The sequence below is a fragment of the Chelonoidis abingdonii genome, chromosome 3 (genome assembly GCF_003597395.2).
Source record: "Chelonoidis abingdonii isolate Lonesome George chromosome 3, CheloAbing_2.0, whole genome shotgun sequence".
Taxonomy (NCBI): Eukaryota; Metazoa; Chordata; order Testudines; family Testudinidae; genus Chelonoidis; species Chelonoidis abingdonii.
In genome coordinates, this window is record NC_133771.1 from 58,658,157 (window position 1) to 58,685,749 (window position 27,593).

A 27,593-nucleotide genomic window follows, 5' to 3' on the forward strand; every position below is an offset into this window, starting at 1 on the left:
GTAGCATCCCAGGAAGGTGGGAGATTAGCCTCTTCAAAGACCTATTGTTCTCCCTAATGGTCCACTTATTTGTCCCCCGCTAGCCAGTCAGACTGATTGCATACTGTCTGGTGGGCATTCCCCAGGTGCAAACACTTTTGTACTACAGAGGTATAGTCAAATATTCCTAACTTTAGATACAAAAATGATATATTCATACACATAGGATAATCATATTCAGCAAATCATAACATTTCCAATGATATCTCATATGCCTTATCTTTCACAAAACATATCATAGTTATGTTATAATCATATTATAACAATATTTCAGTGAAGAATATGGGGGTGTCACACTTGGCCCCACCCCAGAGCTCGCACCGCCAGCCAGAGCCCTCATCCTTTGCACCCCAACCCTCTGCCCCATCCCAGTGAAAATGAATGAGGGTAGGGGACAGTGAGCGATGGATGGAGGGGGGATGGAGCGAGCGGGGCAGGGCCTCAGGGTAGGGCTGGGATCTCAGGGAATGGGGTAGGGGAAGGGGCATGGCAGGGGTGTTCTGTTTTGTGTGATTAGAAGTGCATAATTGGAGCAGAAGGGTAGGGGGATAGAAACCAGGATGGGGAAGGGGGTGGATGAGAACAGAGGGGACAGAATGGTCTATAACAAATAGAGGACACTCCCTTCCAAAACCTGGATTTGAATCCAGGAGTTCTGAGTCTCTACATATCTCTGTATCAGCAAATAGCTGTGAAACCCACTGGCAAAGTGTATATCTTAGCTTTCTTTGTTTGGGCCACACAGAGGATAACAGCCTACTATTGCCATCATTTACTGCATTAGCTTAGTAGGGGTCTGTGAGGTGGATTTAAAGATCCAAATCCTGCTGATGACCCAAGTTTGGAGTTTGTAGGTTCTATATGATGTAATTTAAATTAAGCACTTAGAAGTTAGGAAATGCCAGAACTAAAGTTGCCTGTGTAACATTAATTTGGCCCCCTTGTGCATATGCATTTCCTAACTTTTTAGTGGTTGACTTTGGAATCTTAATGTTCTTTTATTATTGATTTTTGGAAGTAAAATAAATGTAGTGAAGGTCCTACCTTTGAATGTGCATTCCTCCTTCAAGTCAATAATTTTGTTAGATTTCTTGTTGTGGTGTTATTGCTTTGTGTAGTTTGGTTTTGTTCTTTGGGTGGGAAATCCACTGCTGAAATTGGAAAAACAATCCTGTCTAAGAGAGCTTAGTTAATAATAGGGTTATGAAATTTCTTTGTGGGAGAGATCTAATTACATGTGGATAATTCATAGCTGTATGCCCTGTCAGTTGTTCAGAGTCCTTTACAAGGCTGGACAGGCATTTTCATTGCTTTATCATTTACTTCAACTTTTAACTAGGAAGAACACTTTCAGAGGTGAGTGGGCATATAACTCAGTTTCTGCCCATTCAGATATCTGGCCTCCTTACTGAGACTGCCAACAAGGTGACAATGCCACATTTTTTCTGCGGTGGCCCTCTTCCCAATATAAACCACCAAATCATTCCCCAAAGGTCAACAAACAGCCATCTTGTAGCAATAATTCCCATTGATTAGTACTAATTCAAACTGAAGAAGTAGAGGTGAATCATCCATGTTCCATTACAAAGCCACTTACAAACAATAATAAGATATATTTTAATGACTCTCTGTTTGTTGAATTGAAGATCATATTTACCTAAGCTACTTCTCAGAATAATTTAAAACAGGACTGATCAAAGCACTGTTCTAACACAGTCAGATGAGAACCCTACTTTGGCTGGGGGAGAGAGTAAATAAAATAATAGTTCTCTTTCATCTCTAACTTCATCTGCTATAACCTTCAGAGGCCACTTATTAAGAATGATTGTAAGTTGGGTAGATCTGATGTTTTGAACATTATGATTCAATGTGAATGCACAGCCAATTCAATTGTATGGCAGATTATCTTCATGTATTTTCATGAACAGCTTTTTTTGACCAAATACAAAATATTGTTCAGAAGCAAAAGACAGCTCTTAGCTAACAGTCCTTTTTTTATTTATGCACATATATTATTGTTAAATAATGTATGCTATTTGAAAATAGAAAGTTATTCTTATGATTGTTGATACTAGTATTGATGTTTCTACTAACATGTAAATTTCCAAAATATATGTATTATCTTTCTCCTCTGTGCTTTGCCTGTACTGCAAGATTAGTTATAATAATGCAGTATTTCACTGTATAAAATAACAGTAAAAGATCTTACTGCACCCACTATTTTTTGAAGCCTCTACCTCTGTCCATTTTGCGGCATATTTTAAAACACTAATTCCCAGAGCAACGTTCAGCAGCACAGACTTCACTTAACAAAAGATCTCTACAAATACAGGTTCAATTACAAAGTCTGTGGTTCAGTGATACAGGTCACTTTGAGCCCAACAATACATGTTATTTCCTTCCCCTGGGGGGCAGCAGAATATTGCTGTTTACGGGAGTTCATTACAGCTGTATTTGCTATTCACTGGGAGACTTATTAGAAACTGCCCAGTGTCCTGTAAGATAAATAAGCTGTGGTGACACTGGGCGCCAGTAGCACTACTATTTAAAGTGTATGATGGGTATCCGTGGGATGGGCTGAAATGTGATGTTTCTCTCTTGATGACTTCTGTGAATACTGAAGCATTAAATGAGGGCAATCTCTACACAGTAGTTACTTTACTCTTTTGTGTAAAAGAAGAAATTTGCCCCTGTGAAGAGTGCCAGCCCAAGGCGTATGTACCTCTTAAGTTCCACTCCTGCTCTGTTGGGACTGCACATTGTGGTGAGTGCAGTGCTTCGTTGGCAGTCCTGCCTTGTATCACACTGAAATTCCTTCTGGAACACTTAAAATGCTGTGCAAAGGGGGCCATGAGCAAACTGACTGTTTAGAGAGGTCTGTGCCTCCCTTTTTGTGCCACGTACTTTGTCTCTGTACTGGCTCTGAATAGACTTGGAACTGTGGGCAGGCCAAATGCAGGTGCCCACAACCCAACATTACACATATGCAAGGGCCCCAACCCTGCCAGATGATGGGGCACAAAGGGACAATAGTTCCTATTCCAGTTGATTAGTTTTTCTGATGGAAACAGTGGATTTCATTCTCACAGAACAGGAACAACATAGCCAGTGGCAGTACAACTTTTCTACATTGCCCTGCCAATATACTTCAACCCTGAGCTGACCTGCAGAAATCATCTTTAAAGTAAGAGGTTTTTACAATGAAGTACTTATTCCAGTATTACCAACGCCAAGTGTTCAAAAATCAGAAGACAGTCCAAAAATATGATGAGATTGTCTTAAAAATCATGAGGTTTTTTTTAAACTAATAAATTTGGGCTTTTTTTTCATTGCCTTCTGGTTTCTAAGCCTTTAGGTGCTCATTTTCAGTTCATTTTTTCAAGTTTTTCTCTGCAATCATGAAAAATAATTAAAAAACAAAAGTTAGACTTTAGATAACATGACTCCAAAAGTAAGTAATGCCCCAAATACTGCAAGATATACAATGAAATTGTGAGAAAATATCTTGGCCTCTTCCTCACTTGTCCTGCTGCTCTTTGCTAAGATTGCAGAATAAAGCCAGCTGCAATGACAGATATTTTTCATGTAGATAACTGACCACTAGGAAATTGACTGTAGCTACTAGCATATTTTGTATGGTCTTCCAAATATGGTAACAATCACTAGTTTGTATCAATCTAAGCTAGCTACAGAATGGCAATTTAGAAGTGAAAGGCTTCAGATCCCATTACCAGGTGCCTGATTTACCCCTCCTGCCATTTCATATGTCTTTTGAAAAGACCCAAGACAATGTAAGACATGCTGAAAGGTAGCTTACTAAATTGGACCTTTCAAAAACCATTTTAGATTAGTGAAATATGGGTGGGATGAGGTTTAACAAAGTGATAGAATGTACTTAATTGAAAAGCATTGGAAGGTAAGTGCGAATGTCCAGCAAGGGCAGCAGGTATATATGGATATACATTAAATAGGGTACCCTGTCATGGAGAAGGACAGTCTACAGCTGTAGAATATATGATGGAAAAGAGGTCTGGGAGAAGGTTAAAAGGCTCTGTGTTCTAAATTACTTTGTAACAGAAATGTCTTGGTGATTTATGAGAGATTTAGAACTTATAGGACTTCTGGGAAATGTGTTTTTTTTTTTAAATGGGAAACTACTTAGAATGCAGTGAAAAACATGTTTCTCTAACTAAATATATTATGCGCCTCAAGGTGCTGTACAGCAAAATAAACAATAATAAAGATATGTCAGACTAAAAGTCTCATTTCAGCTGGACACATCCCCAGGCGAAAGCTTCCTTTGTATTGCAATTTGGATGTGAAAGGCAGCTGTATTATTCTCTTTTTCTTGGAGTAAGGCCCTCAGACTTGCAAGGGACAGATGGACTACTTGGCTAAGCTACTTTCTGTTGAAAGCAACAGGTACTACATAGGTACAACAACCTGCCCACATGCAATCAACTGCAGGATTGGGGTCTTAATTTGTAACAGGGCAGGGACCAGAATGGAAGAGAAATGTGCAAGTTACACTTCACAGTCACCACCTCTGTTCCTTGCAATCATCCCACTCTGCTCATTAAAGTGCATTTCTGCTCTGAAGAGCAATTATGTGCTATATTGCACCTTCACACTCAACAGAACTTGTCACTGTGTGTATTCAGAGTCATAGTTGCTGGCTTCAGTGACAAAAATAAGTTTTTGCTGATTTTCAGTTCTGCTAGCCCTGAAGAGCCAATCCAACTCAAGGAGAATTAGCTGGATTCTATATTTTTTGAGCATCATCAACCGAATTATTTACTAAATTATAGCAACTTACAGATGTGCAAACCCCTTGACAATAGAGGGTTACACAGTTGACTCTGAGAGACTCATCTAGGGTTGCAGAACCTTTATCACCGGTGATAAGTTGCAAAAAGCTTGATTCACAGAGACCTGGTTGAGTCCATAGGGTTGGCAACTGGAAACAAACATCTTTTTACTTGTAAGCAGAATACATCTGATATGGAAACCTCTGAGTGACAGTAAAGATGAATGCTACATGCCATTTTTACAGAGTTACTTTACAGCGTATTAGGACACTCTAAGGCAATATCCTCCTCTCCAGTCTGCATGGCACATTTTGATTCCAATAATATGCTCTTCTACTTGTATCAGTGGGAGTTCTCAGCACCTAAAGAAGAACATTCAAACTGAGATTTGCCTTGCAGGTCTGAGATGAGAATTCTTCCCCAAGTCTGAATAAACATCAAGTTCAAAAGGTGCAGGTTTCACTAGTTCAGACTATAGAAAAAAATTATTAAGTGCTGCAATATCAAAAAGAGTCCACTCTTGTCAACCATTTGGTTATCTTCTTAAAGCACCGAAATCAATCCCTGAAATAAAGTAAAAGTATCTGTATTGATCTGGTAATGGCCTAATTTTTGAAAGTCAGTGAGAAGTTATAATGGTATTTTAATAAAATTCGGCAAATGCTGCTTTTTGTTGCAAGTTGACATGCAGGCAGTGAGAGGATGATGTGATTGCTCCCATCAATCTCAGGACTAGCGAGTAAACAGTGATAGGAATCTTCCCCAGGGTACAACTGGAAAATAACAAGATCATTCAAAAATACAAATTACTAGTCAATTAAATGTGACAGTCTTGATAGTGGGAAGAACTTGTGGTTATCTTTGGAGCTGAGAGGAAAAAGATGCAAGGCTGTGCATTTTTCAATGAAAGCACACTGAAATGGTGCATTTCTTGTTCTGATCAGGGCCGGTGCAACCATTTAGGCGACCAAGGCGGTAGCCTACGGTGCTGGCATTTGGGGGGCGCCATTTTCTTTGGCAGTGACCATGGCGGCCAGATCTTTGGCTGCCCTGGTCACCACCGGCATTTAGGTGGAGGGAGCTGGGGCAGGGGAGTGTGGGGAGAGCCGCCTGCAGCAAGTAAAGGGGGGTGGTGGCATGCAGGGGAACTCTCCGCCCCAGCTCACCCCTGCCCTGCCTCCTCCCCGAGCACACCTTGGCTGCTTCACTTCTCCCACCTCCCAGGCTTGTGGCACCTAAGCTGATTAGCGCCTCAAGCCTGGGAGGTGGGAGAAGTGAAGCAGCCGCAGCGTGCTCGGGGAGGAGGCAAGGCAGAAGTGAGCTGCTTCCCTTCTCCTGCCTCCCAGGCTGGCGGCGCCAATCAGCTTAGGTGCCGCCAGCCTGGGAGGTGGGAGAAGTGAAGCAGTGATGGCGTGCTTGGGGTCAGGGCCGGCTCCAGACCCCAGCGCGCCAAGGGCGTGCTTGGGGCGGCATGCCACAGGGGGCGCTCTATCGGTTGCCGGGAGGGCAGCAGGTGGCTCCGGTGGACCTCCCGCAGACGTGCCTGGGGAGTGTCCGCTGGTCTCGCGGCTCCGGTGGAGCATCTGCAGGCATGCCTGAGGGAGATCCACTGGAGCCAAGGGACTGTCGAGCGGCAGAGCGCCCCCCGTGGCGTGCCGCCGTGCTTGGGGTGGTGAAATGGCTAGAGCCGGCACTGCTCGGGGTGCTCGTGCTTGTGCATGGAGCATGGGTGAGCTGGGGAGGGGAGGTGGTGCCTCAGGGCAGAGGGTGGGGGTTGGGGAGCTGCCGCAAGGGGGGCACCTCAGGGCAGAAGGAGGGAGCTGCCGCTGGGGGAGTGCTTCAGGGCAGGGGCGCAGGGGGGCAGGGTGCAAGGTGGCACCTAGGGCACGAAACATCCTTGCACCGGCCCTGGTTCTGAAGTTATTTTTCAAGGAAAATTTCACATAAGCCAAGAAAAAGTTGGCAGAACAGCAAATTCTTTCTTGTTCTAACCTGCCTTAACTTACTTGCTGTAGCTCTCTTGAGAACGCTTGTAGAATCATAGAAGTTAAATATAGAAAAAAAAACAAAACTAGATCACCCAGCCTCTCACCATGTTGATGCAAGCTGTTTCTGACTGTACATTATATTGGATTAGGGCCAGACTGAGTGCCACTATTGCTCACCCACGTAGGGATTTGCATGAAGCCATCCCCCATCATCCACTTTGTGTAACTGCTCTAAGCAGCACACAATGGCAGCATCTGCACTCTTTTTGATATGAGAAGCACCGGGGCTACTTGCTTCTCCTCACTACCAGGGTGCAAGGTGGCTGACAGAAGGCTATGACCCTGTCTCCACTCTACAGCAGTCTGAAGAGAGGGCCAGGTGTTCCAGTTGGGAGCGTTCTGTGTCAGCTTCTCAGCTAGTGCAATGTCTGCCCTCTCCATGCTGTGGGAGCAATACCAGGAAAGAGACTGCTTGTGGCATAATCTCTCTGGTACTCCTCCTGGAGCAGTGTGGCTGGACACCCCCTGCTCAGGGCTCGTGCGGTATGTGTCACAAGCTAGCTGCTAGAGTTCTGTGCAGGCTAGTTTTTAAAGGCTGTTGGTGTGCTGACACCACTACCTATCTTACTGCCTCATTGTCATTTGTACTTTCCTCTGCCTGGGCTCCAGCCTAAGTCGGAATGGCTACACGGCTATATTTAGCACCATAGCATGAGCCTGAATCACCTGACGCGGGCTCTGAGATTCCCTGTCCCGGATTCGGTTTTCTTGCCATGTAGAGGTATTCAAGTGCGTCTTTAAGTATCATAGTGCCTTTTAGGCACCTACAAAATCACAAGAACAATACAATGAATGGGGAGAGAACTGCCTAAATTAGCCAATGGGAGATGTCAACAAGAAGAACCCTCCTACCCTCTTATAGAGTTAAGGGGCCTAAGTCCAGGTTACAGAGAGACACCTATCTCTGCTTACAATCCACAAATGGGAACCCAGGGCCGCCCAGAGTGGGGGGCAAGTGGGGCAATTTGCCTCAGGCCCTGGGCCCCGCAGGGGCCGCACAAGCCACTCTGGGTTTTCGGTGGCACTTTGGCAGCAGGCCCTTCACTCGATCCAGGTCTTTGGCGGAGGGTTCTTCAGTGCAGCAGAATATTCGGAGCGAGTGAAGGACCTGCCTTTGAAGTGCTGCTGAAGCCTTGGAGTGCTGCCCTGTGAGTACAAGCACCATTGCAAGCGGCGGAAAAAAAATAAAATAAAAAAGCTGTGATTGGCGGCAGTTCTAACCGCTGCCGCTTCATTCTTCTGAAAGGGACCCGCTGCCGAATTGCCACCGAAGACCCAGCCCTGCCTCAGGCCCCCTGAATCCTCTGGGCAGCCCTGTGGGAACCCCTCTCCTGGAGTCAGGTTGCTTAGGCACCTAAGTTGTTTCTTGCAAGAATGAATTAGGTGCCTGCCTCACTACATGCCAAATGGTTGGAGGAGGAGAAGGCAGTGCGTCTCATCTTGTAACTTTTAGCCCAGTGGTTAGTGTACTAAGCTGGGATGTGGGATACCCAGGTTCAATTCTCCCCTCAGATGCAGTAGGAAAAAAGGATTTAAACAGGGGTCTCCCTCAGCTTTCAGGTGTGTGCTCTAACCATGATGGGATATTCTGAGGTGGGACTCCCTCACTCTCTCCTATTGAAGCTGTTCCACTTTGGATAAATACTTGAAGAGTCAATGGGTAAGAAAGCACGAGAGAGACTTTCTAGCCTGGTGTTTGAACACCCACTGGGGAGGTGGGGTGGCTGCTTTAGTGGGTGTTCCTGGCTTCAACTGCACACATAGAAATCATGAAACCAAGGATGCAAAGACATCCTGGAGGGCAAGGAGCCATGTTTCCTCCTTTGCATGAGAAACTGCACAGTTCCATAGCCTAGGCCCTATGTCCTGTCCCTGCCAGCAGGTATATGGGATCTTGGGGAGCAATTACCACACAGGTGGGGTGCCAATTTTGTCCCTGCCAGCAGGTATATGGGATCTTGGGGAGCAATTACCACACAGGTGGGGTGCCAATTAATTTCTTTATTAAAGGAAAAAGGAAGTGGTGGGAATTTAACAATGAAATACAATGGGATGGGGTGTATAGGGTGTTTATATAGGACAATGATGGGGGTTCTTCTTACTGAACAGTGTAGGGAGTTCTAACAGTGGGTACAGTAAGTGGGGTTCAGCACAATGGGATACGAGTACAGTCAATAAGCAACTTAACTTTATATAGGAACAACTCTAGATACAGTGTGGAATGCAAACCGTACCAAAAGGAAATGCAGGAATAAATGGTAGCTTTCTATATAAATGGTCAACAACTTAGATAGATGTATTAAGTGGTTAGTAGCCTTATACACAATGTAACACAATGGCATCAATGCAAATACAAAGTATATCAGAAAAAGTGGAGGCAACCAATGGGGTGTTTTAAACCACAAGTAAAATGTGAATCACAGTGCACATGATACAATATGGGTGATAAGTGAAATTATTGCATGTAACAGGTATAAAGAAACAATTAATGACTTAATTGTGAGCCGTGACAGCAGATAATCTGCAAGAGTTAACCTAAAGGCTGGGTCAAGAAAAACAGAGAGGGGGAGGGGAGTGAATGATTAGTGGCAACTGATGAGAGGAGAGTGCAACTGCAAGCAGCGAGAGAACTACTGAAGCCCTGTGGGGTAAAGACAAACGAGCAGTGTGATGGTGACTTCGTAGGGACGGGCAGAGGAGAGTGTAAAGAAGGGCTAGAGGGAGGTTTAAGCAACAAGCGGATACCAACAAAGGAGAATGGCAAAGGGTTTGGGAAGTTAAACAGGGGGAGAAGCAGCAAGGGTTGTGGAAGTTCGGAGGGTGATGCAGACGCGCGGGGGGGGGGGAGCAGCAAAGAGTTGAGAAGTTCGGAGGGTGATGCAGACGCGTGCGGGGGGGAGCAGCAAAAGAGTTGGAAGTTCGGGGAGAGTGCAGATACGGGGGAAAAAGCAGCAAAGGGTTATAACAGGGAGACACGGAGAAGCACACAGAGGGGGAGATTGGAGCAGGGGAAAAACAGACACGGGAAAGTTCAGGGAGAGATCGGGACAGCGGAAGACAAATTCAAACAGCATAAACCTTACTATCCTCTAACTAATCAAACTTATATAAAATGACAAGCAGCTTATACAAAGTAACAAAACAGGTACAGAATACAACCAGGCAATGGCTTTTTAAATCTATCTTAACCAACGACTAGGCAAAACAACAAGTATCAAATTCTAAGCAAAACTATAACAAGCAACTATAAAGAGCAACAAAACAGCAAACTCTAGCAAGGCAGGTGAAACTTACAAGCTCTACAATCTTAGCAACTATGACTTATTGAACTAAAAAACAAACTCTATGGTGCACCTTATGCTATGGGGAAGTCACAGAGGGAAGAGTGGTATGTGCCAGGATACAGCTCTAAGGCAGCCCCCAAGGAGAGCCAAGGGATGTGGCTGCAGCAGTGGATACAACTGAAAGCAGTGAGCCCTGAGCAAAGCCCACAGGAGCAGAGCTTAGCAGCGGCACAAATCTTATTTTAGCAGCCAAGCACCGCGGGAGTTAAGAGAGGTTTTAAGACACAGACCAAGGTTTAGCTTGAGTCTGTGTGCTGGGGAGACAGAGCCAGCACTAGAATAATAAAAAAAGTATAGAAAGTTTTACAGAGGGATTCTTACCAGTCCCCAAGGTAGCAGCAAAGACAAAAGCTGCAAGAACATCAGAAGAAGCAAAGAGGGCTGGTACGGTCTCAATAATCAGGAGATCTCTCAAGCAGCAATTCGTTCTTCGTGGGGGGTGGTTTCAAAAACGGGGGTAATGCTAAAAATAAAATGAGAGCGGAGAAAGGACCCCCAGAACCCTGGCTGATCAGACCAGGCAGCATTGCAGGAACCTTTCCGATGTTTGTTCAAAAATACCTGTTTTAAGAGCAAAACTCAGGCAGTTTCCGCGAGTAATCCTGATAGGCTCCCTGTGTCTCAGGGGAGGAGGCACAGGAAAAAACGCAGTGTGACCACAGAGATGTGCCTGGGCAGGTCCTGTGAATAGGTGTGAGTTCACACCTCAGAACTCAAGCACATGAGCTAGACTCATGCCCAGGATCTTAAAACACATTAGGTTTGCAGCTCTGGACATTGCCTACCCACACCAAGCCCAGGTTAACAAGGTGATAACAGGACTAACCCTTGAACAGGGCAGTGGTCCCACTTAGCACAAGTGGCCATCCCTTTGAGAAGGGCAATGGCTCTTGGTAAACAACTTAAGGGGCTCTCCCTTTGAGAAGGGCAGTGGCCCTGGTAAACAACTTAACAGCCAGGGAGGGGCGGCCACAGGAGGAGAACAAAAACAAAATGGAGTATGGGGACAGCTGTAAGAAAGCAAAATGGAATAGGGGGATAGCTGTAACAGACATGTCCCTGTGGCTGTGCTCCTGGCCATGTTGCTGCACAATGATGTCAGTCACATGCTGCTACCAAAGGGCAAAATCTGCCAGAAGGAGCCCTGAGATGATGCCCTCACATATCCCAGTCTCCAGAAAGTAGAGACACTGAAAGAGTGCTGGACTCATGGTGGGGCTTCTCCCCACTCTGAGCATCCAGGTTCAGATGGTGAACGAAGCTGCCTTCCCCACTGCATCCTGGATGGGGTTTCTCTTGCCATAGTGAGAAACACAGACTCCTTGAGAACTCTTACCCTGAAAACATAGGTTCCTATACAGTTAGGTGCCTACAGGGTTAGATGGCAGCCAATGGGAGTTTTGTGAATGGTGCCTAAAATTGGACTTATGTCTGGGGTTTTGGTACCCAAGTACCTTTGTGGATCTGGACCTAAGCTCTTTGGGGCAGCACTTTTGTAGGCGGTATTGCAAGGTATTTACGTGCCAGATATGCCAAACATTCAAATGCCCCTTTATGCTTCGGCCACCATTCCAGAGGACATGCGTCCATGCTGATGATGCTCATTAAAAAAATAATGCATTAATTCAATTTGTCACTAAACTCTTTGGGGGGAGAATTGTATGTCTCCTGCTCTGTTTTACTCACATTCTGCCATATATTTCATGTTATAGCAGTCTCGGATGATGATCCAACACATTGTTCATTTTAAGAACACTTTCACTTCAGATTTGTCAAAATGCAAAGAAGGTACCAATGTGATATTTCTAAAGATAGCCACAGCACTTGACCCAAGGTATAAGAATCTGAAGTGCCTTCCAAAATCTGAGAAGGACAAGGTGTGCAGCATGCTTTCAGAAGTCTTAAAAGAGCAAAACTCAGATACAGAAACTACAGAAACCTGAGCCACCAAAAAAGAAAATCAACCTTCTGGTGGCATCTGACTCAGATAATGAAAATGAACATGCATTGGTCTGCACTGCTTTGCATTGTTATCAAACAGAACCTGCCATCAGCATGGATGCATGTCTGCTGGAATGGTGGTTGAAGCATGAAGGGACATGTGAATCTTTAGAGCATCTGGCACATAAATGTCTTGCAGTGCTGGCTATAACAGTGCCATGAGAATGTCTGTTCTCACTTTCAGGTGTAATCGTAAACAAGAAGAGGGCAGCATTATCTCCTGCAGATGTAAATAAACTTGTTTGAGTAATTGGTTGAACAAGAAGTAGGACTGAGTGAACTTGCAGGTGCTAAAATTTTCCATTGTTTTATTTTTGAATGCAGTTTTTTTTGTACATAGTTCTACTTTTGTAAATTAAACTTTCACGATAAAAAGATTGCACTACAGTACTTGTATTAGGTGAATTGAAAAATACTATTTCTTTTATCATTTTTACAGTGCAAATATTTGAAATCAAATTGTATATTTTTATTACAATTACAAAACAGAATACAGTATATATGAAAGTGTAGAAAAACATCCAAAATATTTAATAAATTTCAATTGGTTTTCTATTGTTTAACAGTGTGATTAAAACTGTGGTTAATCACAATTAATTTTTTTTGCTAATCGCATGAATTTACTGCGATTAATTGATAAGCCCACTTATTATTAAATCAATATAGTCCCTTCAGTGTTTCATCTAGTTTAGTTTTGACCATGTAGTTTTGGTTCATCACAAGCCTTTTTTCACAGGTCATGCTGATGCCTCATTGAATTGACTATTTTATTTCCTCCACAATCCCCGAAGTTCAACTTAAATATTCCTTTTCCAAAGGCCAAGTGTTGTTGTCACTTGTGGACACAGAGATGATCCCTGCTCTTTCTTATGCTGTTACCTTTCCATTAATTTATAGACAACTACCATGTGTCTCTTGCATTGTCTTTTCTCTCATTAACTTAATACAGGGCATGTAATAAGTTCATTTCACCTTACAGGTCATGGGTCTGCTGTCTAAGCCCGTGCATGACTTTGCTGCCTTCCTTTAAGTTCTTTCCAATGGACCAGTGTACATTTGTTAATTAAATTGGCAGACAATGAGGGGAGCCTTAGATTACAATTTTTTAAAAATTTGGCCTGAACAGAAAAAAAGGTAGATTTTTGCTATATTGCAAAGACTTGTATCAGTTTCCAGACCTAACTAGAAACATAGTCTGTATTTTTTGCAGTTGTTTCTTAACTGGGAAAATGAGAAGTTTGCAGATTCTTTAATCCTGCAACTCCTTTCATTAGAATGGATACCTGTTCTTGTGCAGAGATGCAATGGAGTCTACAGGTTCTGTGCCTACTCAGAAGTCTGTCCATGCAGAAGCGGTTGTAGGATGGGGAGGCCCAAACTTTACATTAGTGGAGGTTATAGAAGTGATATTTCAAAATGGATTCTGGGAGATGCAGTCTATTTCATGTGGATACATTATTGAGCTTAACAGTTATTTGGAGTTTAGGAGGAAAGGCATTTCAAACAGAAAAGCAAAAATGTCCCTATTAAATTAGGTTTGGTGGAGGAAACATATTAGAGGTGGAGGTTTTTAAAAATACTTCTTTTCCCCCTGTAGATTAAAATGCATCATATTCCTGTATTTAAAATGACATCTTTCTTATTAATATTTTAAATGATTAAAACTGAAAGAATTTTAAAATATTTAATTAAAAAAATAAACTGTATTACTTCACATCTGAAGAAACCAGTTCTAACTTCCAAAATGAAAGTTGTAGTCAGAAAAATAGAAATTCCTTAATAGTCTTATAAAGTGACAGAAAATGAAAAATCAACAAAATATCCCCATAAGGCTTTGTATTAAAAAAAACTTCAAGTGACTGGAAGAAGAGTGAAATAGATGTAAATAATTTTAGTTAGTGTGTATGTGTGTATGTAATGCTGGTTTCAACATTAGCACTTCTCTGAATACACATAAGCTGTGTTTGATGTGAAAGTTCTGGATTGTATTGTGACCATATTTTAGAAGAGGCCTGCGTCTTCAAAACCAGTCATCAGAGTGAAGATGGCAGAAGTGGGTGTCTCTGAGTATCCTTCTGTTTTGTAGACAGGAAAGCCTGTATTTTGGGAGCCTGTCACTAATGCATGGGTAGAGAGACGAGTTTGGGTTCAGAGTTTAGCTTGCTGAAATTTGAGTGCAACAGAAGAATCCCAACCAAAACTCAAACTTCCTGTATTTGCTCACCCCTAACAAAATATTACTTGACAGTGTCCTTTTAAATAAAACGGTGAGATGAGAGCAGAATCTGAAAGTGCCTCTTTGCGGTTCAGTGAATAAAGCTGTACTTATATAAACTCTTCTCTACTGAGCACACTAGAACTTAACTCTGGGCAACTTCTAAAGGAAGACACATGTCGTTTCTTGTATTGAGGTAATACAATTAACACACACCCAGGAGATATAGTAAGTATTATGAATCTGAAATATTAAAACTGAATCCAGTGCTTTACTCTGAAAATACCTTTGTTTGTTTTTATGCATAGAGAAGAAAAAATAGCTTTGCTTGGGGCCTGTACTCTTCTATTTAGACAGATGTACATTACAAAGAATAAGTGGCATTATTATAAACTAAAAAGATGGCAATTCTTAAAAGTGTAGCAAATTGTCTAATATAGTGGTACAAGGTTTACAGCAAAAAAGAAGGCCTGATTTTAAGGAATGCTGGGCACCCACAAGTCCAGCTGAAGCTATTGGGTATTCACTGCCTCTAAAAGTCAGCCCCTAAGCGTTAATACTCTGCTTTTCACAGATATATAATGTCTATTTATCACTGTATTTCTAAAGTGCCCAATCATTGTGGTGTCTCCCAGGGTACTTAACAAAATCTGATAAACCATAGCAACTGAATAATAATGTGGTTTGAAAGGAGAAGCCATTAACAAAAATAAATGCATTTTCTTCACCAGCTACACGAGTTAAAATTCATACCAGGTTTTAGCAGTTTGAATACTTCAAGAAAGAATTTTCAAAGAGAATATGTAATGACTAAGTAATTATACATTTCCTTTTCCTCCTAGAAGATTAAATGAAAACTACAGTATAATGGAACATAGGTATTTCCACATCCGATCAGACCAATTATGTCCAATATTCTGTTTCTGGTAATGGACAGTTCCAGATATTTCAGACTAAGATGTAGAATCCCCAAATAGAAAATGATTAAAATAATATGCCTATGGGGGACTTTTCTTTCTGATGCCAGGAAGTTAGTGGTGGGTTTCTGTCCTGGGGCATGATGGTTTGTATCTCTGATATATTTGCATACCATCTATTGTAACTGCAGATGTTTGTGTTACTTATATCTATATCTAGTTCTGTAAAATCCTGGTGAGCTATTAGTTTCAATGACATCTTGTGGTTGTGAGCCCCCATCTTATTTATGCATTGTGTAGAAAATTATTTTCTTTTATTAATTTTAGATGTGTTGCTTTTCTGTGTCATTGGTTGCCTCCTTGTCCTAGTTTTTGAGAGGGTAAATAGTAGTGCCAAACTTCTCACTACTGATTATTATTTTGTATACCCCTTTTATCTGTTTGCTTTTTAACAAAATAATTCTAATCTCTCTTCAAATGGAAGGCTTTCCATGCCTCAGATCTTTTTGATTGTCCTCAGCTGGACACCATAATGAATCTAAGAGCATGCCTATTTAGAGTATCAAGTATCAGAGGGGCAGCCGTGTTAATCTGCATCTGTAAAAGCAGCAAAGAATCCTGTGGCACCTTATAGACTAACAGACGTTTTGGAGCATGAGTTTCGTGGGTGAATGCATCCGACGAAGTGGGTATTCACCCACGAAAGCTCATGCTCCAAAACGTCTGTTAGTCTTTAAAGTGCCACAGGACTCTTTGCTATTTAGAGTATATAATAGTACTATCATGGGCCAGACCTCCCACCGGTATACAAATAGCACAGCTACAAATAGCACAGCTCCAGTGACCAATGGAACTACACCAATCTACATCAACTGAGGATCTTGTCCTACATTTATTTAGTATTGTTCTTTATCCCTTTCTTAGCGCATTCTAACATCTTGTTTGCTTTGCTCTTGTACCTTCAACTGAAATTGTCATTGAGTTGACCATAGTGATGACCTGGTCTCTCTCTTAATTGGTTACAGTTGATCTGGAATCCATCAATGTACAGAAGAAATTCAGATTAATTCTTTGGCCTTACTTTTCCAGCAGTTAAGTTTACAAATACTGTTCACGTGCATTGAATTTTGTCTGCCATCCTATTGCCAACATTGTTCTTTCCTCCTGGAGTTCTTCACAATTTTTTGTTGCGATGAATATCTTAAATAAATTTGTGTTGCCCACAAATGTTGCCATTTCATCCATTTAATACTCTGCCCCTTTTCTGGATCATTTAACAAAGCTTGTTTTATTACAGAGCTGTGAAACTGGCAAACCAGCCAACCTGTGTATGACTCATAACAACTTAACAAGAGGCATTACAATTGTATCAGGACAATTCACTTGGATGTGAATATCAAAGAGATGTACTAGACCAGCAATCACTAACCCATTCATTTGTAGGGTAGATGCAAAACGTGTTCGTCTTCATCCTGTATCCTGTTAAAAGTTTACCAATGTAACCAAATTAGTTTTTAGATGATAAATCCTTTTCATGTCTTAATTTGCCTTACATTATGTATGCAACTGTGTTCAGTTAACCTTAAGATCAAAAGATGTGAGACACTACAGGAAACTAATAACATTATCTACATTGTCTTCAGCTTATCTTTCCCTATTAAAATGAATGACTGGCTGTTGCTTTACGTAAATGAGTGTAACTAGATTGCCTGTGTATTCATAGGAAATGGAATGTTAACTTCAAAGTGGTGGATCGGTGTGTCCTCAACAAAGAAGAATCCTCAGTTACATGCTGTGCTCAAAACACTTGACAGCCTGCTTCAGGATAAAAGTGAAACCTTGGGCCTGATCCTGCATCTCTAGGCTGCTGAACTTTAAACAGGGAAAGATTCAAGCCACAGGACTGGGATCTCCAAGCAGTTACTTGGAAAACCATGGAAAGACTAAGACTCCACATCTGAGCTGCATTTGGATGCTAATCTTTTGAGATGACTCCAGAGAGACTTTTGCATTGGCAGCAGACTCATCCATCACTGCTACAAATCTGATCTTAGGACCTTGCAAGCATTTGTAATGTATATAATCTTTTAACCATTCAATAACTCTCTTCTTTTATTAATAAATCTTTAGTTAGTTTAATAAGGATTGGCTGACAGTGTGATAGTTGGGTAAGATCTGAAGTACATATTGACCTAGGGGTAAGTGTCTGATTCTTTGAAATCAGTAGAACCTCACATATGGTGAACTGGGTTCTCAGTAACCTCTCACTATATCAGACCTGTTTGTCTAGATGGAAGCCCAGGGCTGGAATGCCTAAAGGGGACTGTGTTAACCAGTCTGGTGTTACAGAACCTTTTTTGTTACTGGTTTGGTGAATCTAATTGTAGAATGAACCACCAGTTTGGGAGAGTGTCTGTCCTGTTTCTTGGAGTCTGCTTTGAGCATAGCATTCAGTGTGATCCATCCCAGGCACCAGAATTACAAGAGCCTTGGGGGTCTTCTGCTTGTAACCTCCTTTCATACTGAAAATTCACTATATATTCCTACCTCTTTGTTTACTACCTTTCAGCCTGTTTTTAATTTGCTACAGAACTTTACCTCTTTCTTCTTATCCAGTGTTAACTCCAGATGTGACTGAGGAAATGCTTGAGACATTCTGATAAGTAGCATTATCATCTTATTCTTGATAAGAAAAAATACATAAGAATGAAACTGGACTAAAATTATATTTAATATATTTTAAAATAAATAAAAAAGTGCAAACCTGAAATACTGACATTTAGTAAAAAAATAGTTATCACCATCCATAACAATCACTGTTCTTTTTCTATTGCAGAATTTTGAGTAAGACAAAGAAGATTTAATTGACCAGAGAACACCTACTTTGTGTCACGGGATAAGAGTTAGCAAAGTAGTCTTTAGTTACTGGAGCTTATATAATAAAACGATTAGTAAGAGAACTTGTCTATCAAAGATAGTAAATATTACACTGATTTTTCACAAAAAGAAACAGGTTTTTTCTAATGGCCCCTACCCTTAGAGAGGAGTTAATCTGCATATAGAATACATGCCAAAAATTGTGTCACTAAAAATCTCAACAATCTGCTAAAAAATAGAGCAAGCCATTCGTTTGGAAGAGCTTGATAAGGTCATACAATCCTCACAGGCTAATTAAGTACAGGGTCCTGACTGGGCCTTTAGTCAGTTGTGTAAACTTTGCATAGTGTACCCCTTTTATATTTTAAGTGAGGTCTTTTACATACTCTAACCTTTCCAGACTACTGCACCCCTTTCAGGAGTTGGCTTTGTCTTGCGTACCCCAAGTTTCACCTCGCTCAAAAACTACTTGCTTACAAAATCAGACATAACAATACAAAAGTGATACAGCACACAATTACTGAAAAAATGCTTACTTTCTCATTTTGTCTGTATGAAATTTTAGTTTGAACTGACTTAGCTAGTGCTTTTTATGTAGCCTCTTGTAAAACTAGGCAAATATCTAGATGAGTTGGTGTACCCCCTGGAAGACCTCTGGGTATCCCCAAGGATTCCTGTATCCCTGGTAAAGAACCACTGCTCTATCACACTTGAAAAAAGAGAGTATTTATATAAATGCCTCTGCGTGTGTGTGTGTGTGTGTGTGTGTGAATTCTACGAAACTACTCACAAAATAAGCTACTAAGCAGGAGTAGGCTCTAGCTCTCAGGTATTATATTTATCTGATTTCTTATACATTACTATCAAAGACTTCTATTACTTTTCCTCTTCATTAGCCTCAAGCCATCTCCAGGTCATCTTGCGCACACACGCACACTCTCTCTCTTATTTGGAGACAACATGTAGAACTCCAGCTATTTCTTCCAACTCTAACTGTCTAAGCAATGCAAATACATGACCACAGTCACATGTTGACTGTCACTAACATGACCTTAAGCATAAATGCATGACTTTGTGGTTATTATTTTGAAACATGGGATAAGTAGCTCACTGCAAATGAGCCTCCCTCAACTGGATATTCTCTAGTTCACAGTACATATAATGTAAATGTTCTGTGATTACCTGGGTAACCTATTACAGATGTCCTTACCCTACAAAAGAATCACTCATCAGATAAAGAAAAAGCATCAAAATGTCACATTCCAGGATATCCCTTAGTGGTGAGTCAATACCACTCAAAACATGGACTGGCAACATTCATGAGATGAGACCCCTGGAACATGTGCTCCATCGACTCAAACTTTTCAGTGGCATACGCCTTCACAATGTTCTGCCCTCGTAAAATTTTTATCCTTGTAGCAAACTTGTCCTGTTTCAACCAGTCATACATTGGATGCAGTTGCAAGAACACACATTCAAGAAAGCAGTGGTTTTCCAAAACCTGTGGGAATTGGACATCAGCAAAAAACTATAGGCCAATAAAAAAACCTATGGGTACTGTAGTTGTGCTGCTCCTGGGTGAAGGTCTTCACAGATCCCATGGGAGCTGTTTCTTTCATGACCATCATTCCATAGGGTAATCTGCCAAACTAACCTGCTCAAACTTGGCTTTTGAGTTGTGGTTTTCCCCAGTCCAGGGGCAGTTGGTGCGTCACTTCTCTATATCTTCCCTAGGCACTGAAGTGCGGAGTGAAAGACAGAGGACTGATGTTTGTGAATGGACACCAGCAGGTGAATCTGAATCTCCTAAAACCTACTCTCCTCATTCATGGCTAGTACACGTGTGTCCTTTCCACACTAAAGCTTTCCATCCACAGAATCACTGAGGCCAAAGCCTCATAAACTGAAGGTGTACCCCAACAATTATGACCCTTAAAGCCCCCCAGGGAAAAATTACCCTTGTACCCTTCTTTCAAATTGTGTGTACTCTTTTTTTTCTAAAACAATATTTTATGCCTAAGATATTTATCTGTTTATGTTTATAAAAAACATTTATTGGTGCCCATGCCTATGTCCTGGGCATCCATCCATCAATTAAAATAAGCTTTAAGAAAGTCAGCTTTTCCCATCTTAATACACATGTATACATCCACCAGCTAATATGAGGAAAACTCAATCCAAATCCCTTCATCTGTTAGCTCTAACATAAAGCTAGGGAGAAAAGATTGGCTAAACAGCATGGCCAGAAAGTTAACAAAGCCCAGCTCTGTTAAACCAAAAAGGGGGAGCAAATTCCAAAGCTGAAGACCCCTCACAGAGAATATCCTGCCAGCAGCTCCTTCTTATGCACTGCAAAGCAGCTGCAGCTTGAACTGATATCAACTGTACCAGTATGGTCTGGGGAAAGAGTTGATCCTTCAGGTGAACAGGTCTCAAACCATTTATGGATTTAGACATAAACACCAAACACCTTAAATTCCACCTGGAAACTTATTGGAATTCAGTGCAGATAATGGAACACTGTTGTAATTTGTACTCGGTGTGAAACTGCTCAGTAAGCAAGCAACCACATTCTGCACAAATTTCAGTTTCCTAATGATCTCAAGGTACAACCCCATGTAGATATCATTACACCTAATTTCAGGGTGAGAAAAGCATGGATAATTGCGGCAAAATCTGCATCATCATAAAGAACAGGCCACACTCCTCTCACTAGGCACAGATGAAGACTGTGCACCAGTTCCTTTCTATCAGCCTATACACAGCTCATTTGTAATTAATGTGTGTTGAAGGGGATTTATGGGTACTCACCAAATATTAGGGTCTACATGGGTCTAGTAGCTTAATCAGCTACAGTGCCTTTGAGCTTTGGATATAATAAACTATTAGGTATCCAAAACTGTTCAGTGTACCATGACACATGTGATGACTTTAAAAGTTTGTGTGCGTGTGTGTCTTTTACTACTGCATTGAATAGTAACAACCAGCATGAACACTGTGAGCGACATCAGTCCAATTCCTGTTTGTCTAGTGGAAACCTTATTGTTATACCAGCTAGATGCAAGAGCATGCAGTGAGTGTTTGCACTTCACCTGCTGTGTATGAGAATTTTAATAACTTTGTGAGCCAGTATCATTCTGTTTTCTTACTTAGACCTACTCTTTCTGAAAGTGAATCTTCCAAGACACAGTCCTAAAAGAATAAATCTAGCGTGAAGGACTAACGGGGAATCCATGAAATGAAAAAATATAGTAGTTTTGTTTCCTCAATATGATTAACACACCAAATAGCACCAGTTAATAGCACTGGGTAAACAGTCTGCACCACTGTTCAAATAATAAAATAGAACACTGACAATTCTAACAGATTTTAATTCCTATGAATGCCCAGCAGCCTCTGGATGGTAGAAATGAAAATATCTGTACATTAGCAGAGGTCAGACAGTAGGTATCAAATCACATATTTTCAATTGAGAATTAAACTGAAGCCCCAAACAGTTGCAGTTACTAAAATCCAGACCTACACCATTGGATTAAATGAGATTTTTGTCACTGAGGTCAAGGAGAGCAGGATCAGGTCCTAAAATCCTAGAGTGCTTTGTTATACGTGTTGCACAAAGCAGCTGCACATATAGAGACAGGACAATCATGCATATATAGCTGAAGAATATAAATAGCCATAATGAAGAATTATTATTCAGGATAATACACTGGGGTATAATAAAATAGATTAAGAAAGGTAAGATTAAGAGTGAATATCAAGAAAAAATTACTGACAGTGCAATGCACTGGAATATAAAATAGGTTCCCAAAGGAACTGATAGTAGCCCCATTCCTTGGGACATTTAAAATTAGTGGGATAACACTAAAAAAATGTTTTGTAGGGAACAATGCATTGGTGGGGAATTGGACTTGGTGGCCGAATGTCTTTTTTCATCTTTAATTTCTATGATATTCTATGACTATATGAAAAAAGAAGGGATACAGATGAGTGTTCTGATTAAATTATAATTGGGTTAATTATATTCTGCCCATCTAAATTCACCTGCCACTTTAATTAGGTAAAGTAAACTTGTTCACTGCCAGGCCTAAAACTGTTTTCTCCTAAAGCCTTTCCTGTTCTAAAAGCATGATGTAGTGTCACTAAGGCAATCAATAAACGATGTGCCTGCATATTTGCAATATGCCAACCAGGCTGTACCATATGCCACAAGTTGGTACGTGGAAGAGAGAGCTGGGTGGCCACTGTGACATTAATTCAGTGACCAATTTTTCACATGCAGCAGAGTGGAGAAGGAACATATGTGATTTAGGCTGGGGAAGCATCAGTATGTGTAGCTTCCTCACACCTGGTGTTCAGGAAAATCTAACAGACAAGTCTCCATATCTGACTCCTCAGTGAGGTGTTGCATTCGCAAGGGTTGATGCCAAGCATTTTTCATCTGTGTTTCTGTTTTCATGCTGAGAAATGAATCATTTGACATTTCAGCGAACTGATGTAAGGAACAGGCATACATTTTCCGGTGGTTTTGCGTCAGATATTTGGGAAATGGACTGAACCTGTCACAAGCTAGCAAGCCTAATTCATAGGTGTAGGGAGACATAGCCTCCCAGGAGCCTCTTCCCACCCGATAGTCTTGACTAATGCCCTTTTCATTAACTTTCATTACAGTACAGAGCATTCTCAGTCTCCATAGTGATTCTGCACCTAGTATAGCTGATGTACATAAGCTATTCAATCTACTCAGTGGAATATTGTTGTCATCTGACATGTCCTTCATTTCATTCAGGGTTGGGGTAAGCTGCCAACAGCTCTCAAACATTTCACTAGCAGGACTAACTTTTTGATTGCCAAATAGAGCTAATTGAAAAATGCCATATTTTCCATGGGAAATTCTGATATTTCAAAATTTGGTGTCACCCTGAATCAGGACAAAAAAATTGAAATTTTTCATATAACAAAATATTCCAAAAATATTTATATTATAATTTACATTATAGTCTAATGAAAAAGTCAAAATGGTGAAGGAGACAGGAAACTGTGACACTGGCAGACCAGGTCATGCTAGAGTGTATTCAGGTCAATTCAATTGTGTATTAGTATAGATCAAAGTAATGGTTAACTGTATAAGAGTGTATTGGGTGTTTAAACTTAATGAAAACTAATTTGCATTGTTTTCACTTATCTGTTCTTATTATAATGTAATAGCAAACATTTACATTGCATATACCCCTGTAAGTAAATAACCCACCAGTGAAATCTTGTGAAATACTAATGAAGGACTTAAGGATTTTAACAGAAAATGCTAATTTCAAAGCAGGTTTCAGAGTAGCAGTCGTGTTAGTCTGTATCCGCAAAAAAGAACAGGAGCACTTGTGGTACCTTAGAGACTAACAAATTTATTTCAGCATGAGCTTTCGTGAGCTACAGCTCACTACTTTGGATGCATAGAATGGAACACACAGACAGGAGATATTTATACATACAGAGAACATGAAAAAGTGAAAGTATGCAGACCAACAGGAAGAGTCTAATCAATTGAGATGAGCTATCATCAGTAGTAGAAAAAAAACTTTTGAAGTGATAATTAAGATGACCCATAGAAGGTGTGAGGAGAACTTAACATAGGGAAATAGATTCAATTAGTGTAATGACCCAACCATTCCCAGTCTGTGTTTAAGCCTGAGTTAATTGTATCTAATTTGCATATTAATTAAAGTTCAGTAGTCTCTCTTTGGAGTCTGTTTTTCAAGGTTTTTCTTTGCAAAATTGCCACCTTCAAGTCTGTCACTGAGTAATTAGAGAGGATGAAGTGTTCTCCTACTGGTTTTTGAATCTTATGATTCCTGATGTCAGAATTAACTCAGGCTTAAACAGAGACTGGGAATGGTTGGGTCATTACACTAATTGAATCTATTCCCCTATGTTAAGTTCTCCTCACACATTTTATGGGTCATCTTAATTATCACTTCAAAGGTTTTTTTTTGTTCTCCTGCTGATGATAGCTCATCTCAATTGATTAGACTCTTCCTATTGGTATGCATACTTCCATCTTTTCATGTTCTCTGTAAATATATAAATATCTCTTGTCTGTGTGTTCCATTCTATGCATCCGTGAGAGTATTTGCTTCAGGTTGGGAGGCTGTCTGTAAGCGAGGACTGGCCTGTCTCCCAAGATCTGTGAGAGTGAGGGATCATCTTTCAGGATAGGTTGTAGATCTTTGATGATGCGCTGGAGAGGTTTTAGTTGGGGGCTGTAGGTGATGGCTAGTGGCGTTCTGTTATTTTCTTTGTTGGGCCTGTCCTGTAGTAGGTGGCTTCTGGGTACTCTTCTGGCTCTGTCAATCTGTTTTTTCACTTCAGCAGGTGGGTATTTGTAGTTTTAAGAATGCTTGATAGAGATCTGTGGTGTTTATCTCTGTCTGAGGGATTGGAGCAAATACGGTTGTATCTTAGAGCTTGGCTGTAGACAATGGATCGTGTGGTGTGTCCTGGATGGAAGCTGGAGGCATGTAGGTAAGTAGTATAGCGGTCAGTGGGTTTCGGTATAGGGTGGTGTTTATGTGACCATCGCTTATTAGCACAGTAGTGTCTAGGAAATGGACCGCTTGTGTGGACTGGTCTAGGCTGAGGTTGATGGTGGGATGGAAATTGTTAAAATCACGGTGGAATTCCTCGAGGGCTTCTTTTCCATGAGTCCTGATGATGAAGATGTCATCAATGTAGCGCAAGTAGAGTAGGGGTGTTAGAGAATGAGAGCTAAGGAAGCGTTGTTCTAAGTCAGCCTGTCAGTGTCGCCTTTGGTATAAGACCTGGAGTCAGTGATGGTCTCTTGGGACTGGGAGAAACCTGATGTGGTGTGATTTTTGGTTTAAGTGACCATCATCACAAAGTCCAGTTTGTCTGAGTCGCAGGACAGGCTGGAGAGTCTAAGGGCCTGCCTAGTGACTCCATTGTAAGACTGATATAGTGATCCAACAGTTACTGGCTTGGTAGAACATGCCAGGAGTATGGGGTGTCTACCTTTGTTATCTGACAGTCTACCCTGAGGTATGCATTGACAGTTGTGAGCTGCTTCAGACAGCGGGACAGAAACATTTTAATACTGTCCAACAATTATGTCCAACAAAAATATTGATAAGTTCCTCCAAAACGTTTTGGTGAATCAGTGTTTTACAAGGACAGCTATTCCATCAGCTCTGTGCCAACTATTCATAACCCTCCTCTGTCCATCTAAGGTATTTATATGGTCTGAATTTCCATAGTATCGGAGCACCTCACAATCTTTACTGTATTTATCCTTACAGAGTCCCTCTCAGGAGGGGTAGTACTATTATCCCCATTTTATAGAAGGGGACTTGACTTGCACCAAATCACACAGGAAGCCTGTGCTGAATTGAAAGCAGGTCTCCCAAGTCCAAAGCTAGCGCTCTAACCACTGGACCATCCTTCCTTCCCTTATTGGATCTCATCAGTATTTATAATATGACATTTCAAAATGCGAGGCCAAATTAAGCAAAGCTGGTATTATACCAATTATATTAGACCAATAAAAACCAGCAGGAACTTATTAAAGGGGACAAGACATTTGTCACATTTATTGTAAATACCATAATAAAACAAAATATAACAGTAAACAACATTGTTTGGCTACTTATTCCTATTATTACTTACTTCTGTTACTACTTATTTCTTATACACTTATATATATATACACTCATTCGCACAATCATTCATACAAGTTTTGTATAGATGTTATAGTTACCAGCCTAAACGTTGCTTGTGACAGAATACTGGCCAGGTATCCTGTACACAAGATGGAGCCGAGTCCAGGTCAGGTGCACACCTGATGCTCCTGGAGGGTGGTAGCAGAACCAGAGACTCAAAGACTTATTCTTCAGAGTCCAGTTTTATAGGAATTTATCCCTATGTCAGTTCATGAGAGTTGCTTCATTCTGCTGTTGTTAAATCAATCAACAGGTGGCTGGCTCCATGTTGTCAGATGTTTGTTTTTCCTTCCTTTGAGGTGATGGGATGGATTCCAGTTTGCCCTCAGGGGGTCATCTGGTTGATCCCACTTGACACCTTCTTAGGCCGACACTGAATTCTTCAGGCTGGTAACTCCCTAACCATTCATTCATTATTTAAACTAGGCACTGATTCACATACATTTTCTATTTTAATCCCATCTGTTTCACTGTCTCTTTACCTTTCAGGGTGTTACCAATTTATGTGAGACTCCCTGTCTTTTATTATTCAAAAATAAAGTGAGATGAAAACTTACAGAGGGTGGGGGGCTCTATCTATGTACTATAACAGCTACTGTTTTGGCTTACCTCGGTGATTACAAAGTAGTAATTACACAGTTTTGCCTGAGGCACAGAGTCAATTGAAGGCTGGGCGGCTGAGTCAATTAACCAATTAACAACTTATGGCATCACAAAGTAAAGTAGCGACTACAAAGTGTCACTTAGAGAATGGTCACTTAGAGTCAATTAACATTTAACAAGTCTTATACAAAGTATTTCTTTGAGCAGGCTTCACACAGACACAGTTGGTGGCTTGCAGGTTAGAGGTTAAATCTCGGGAATCACATTTATTTCTAATATAAACCTTTAGTTATAAAGTATCAATTAACAATAAATCATTTTTCATATAAACTATGTCTAATATAAACCTTTTTTAATATCCCTACACTGGCTCAGACAGAAAAACCCATTGCAGGCAGCCTAAATTGATATTGGTTGCACAATTCTGATAACTTGGAGGATTAGAGTTATTTTCTAAGTTGTCCTATTTTTATTTTTTACATATTTTTATAAGCTTCAGATGATCCTTGTTGGCACCATGTAACTTTATACATATGCTAAAAAGAATGGGGATAAATAGAGTGGAATCTTTTGTTCTGATCCCCCTCCCAAGGGCAGTGGAACCTTTGTAAAAGTGTTGGTGGGGGGAGGAGGGAGAGGACAAAGTCCACCCTCACTCTGTAGCTGGTTGCTCCAGTAGCTAGCCAGCTGCCCTCTCTTCTGATGCCACAGTAGCTCTTGGTGGGTGAAAGGTATAATTGCAGCCCCTCCCCAGCAGAATCTATTATTCTGCGAGGTAAAAAATCTGCAGGGGACACGAATTCTGAATGTACGTTTCATTTGATAAGAAATGGAGGGGGAGGTGGCCTCCCACCCATCCCCACTCCCAGTTCCAGCACCGGTGTCTCCTCCTGTTTCTCAGCCCCTGCACAGTATAGTACAGAAATGTTCATCTGTACACTGTATTGATATCTGCTGCTTATCTTTCCTGTTGCCGTCAAGATTGTTGTGTAAACTCCTTAAAATTACAACTCA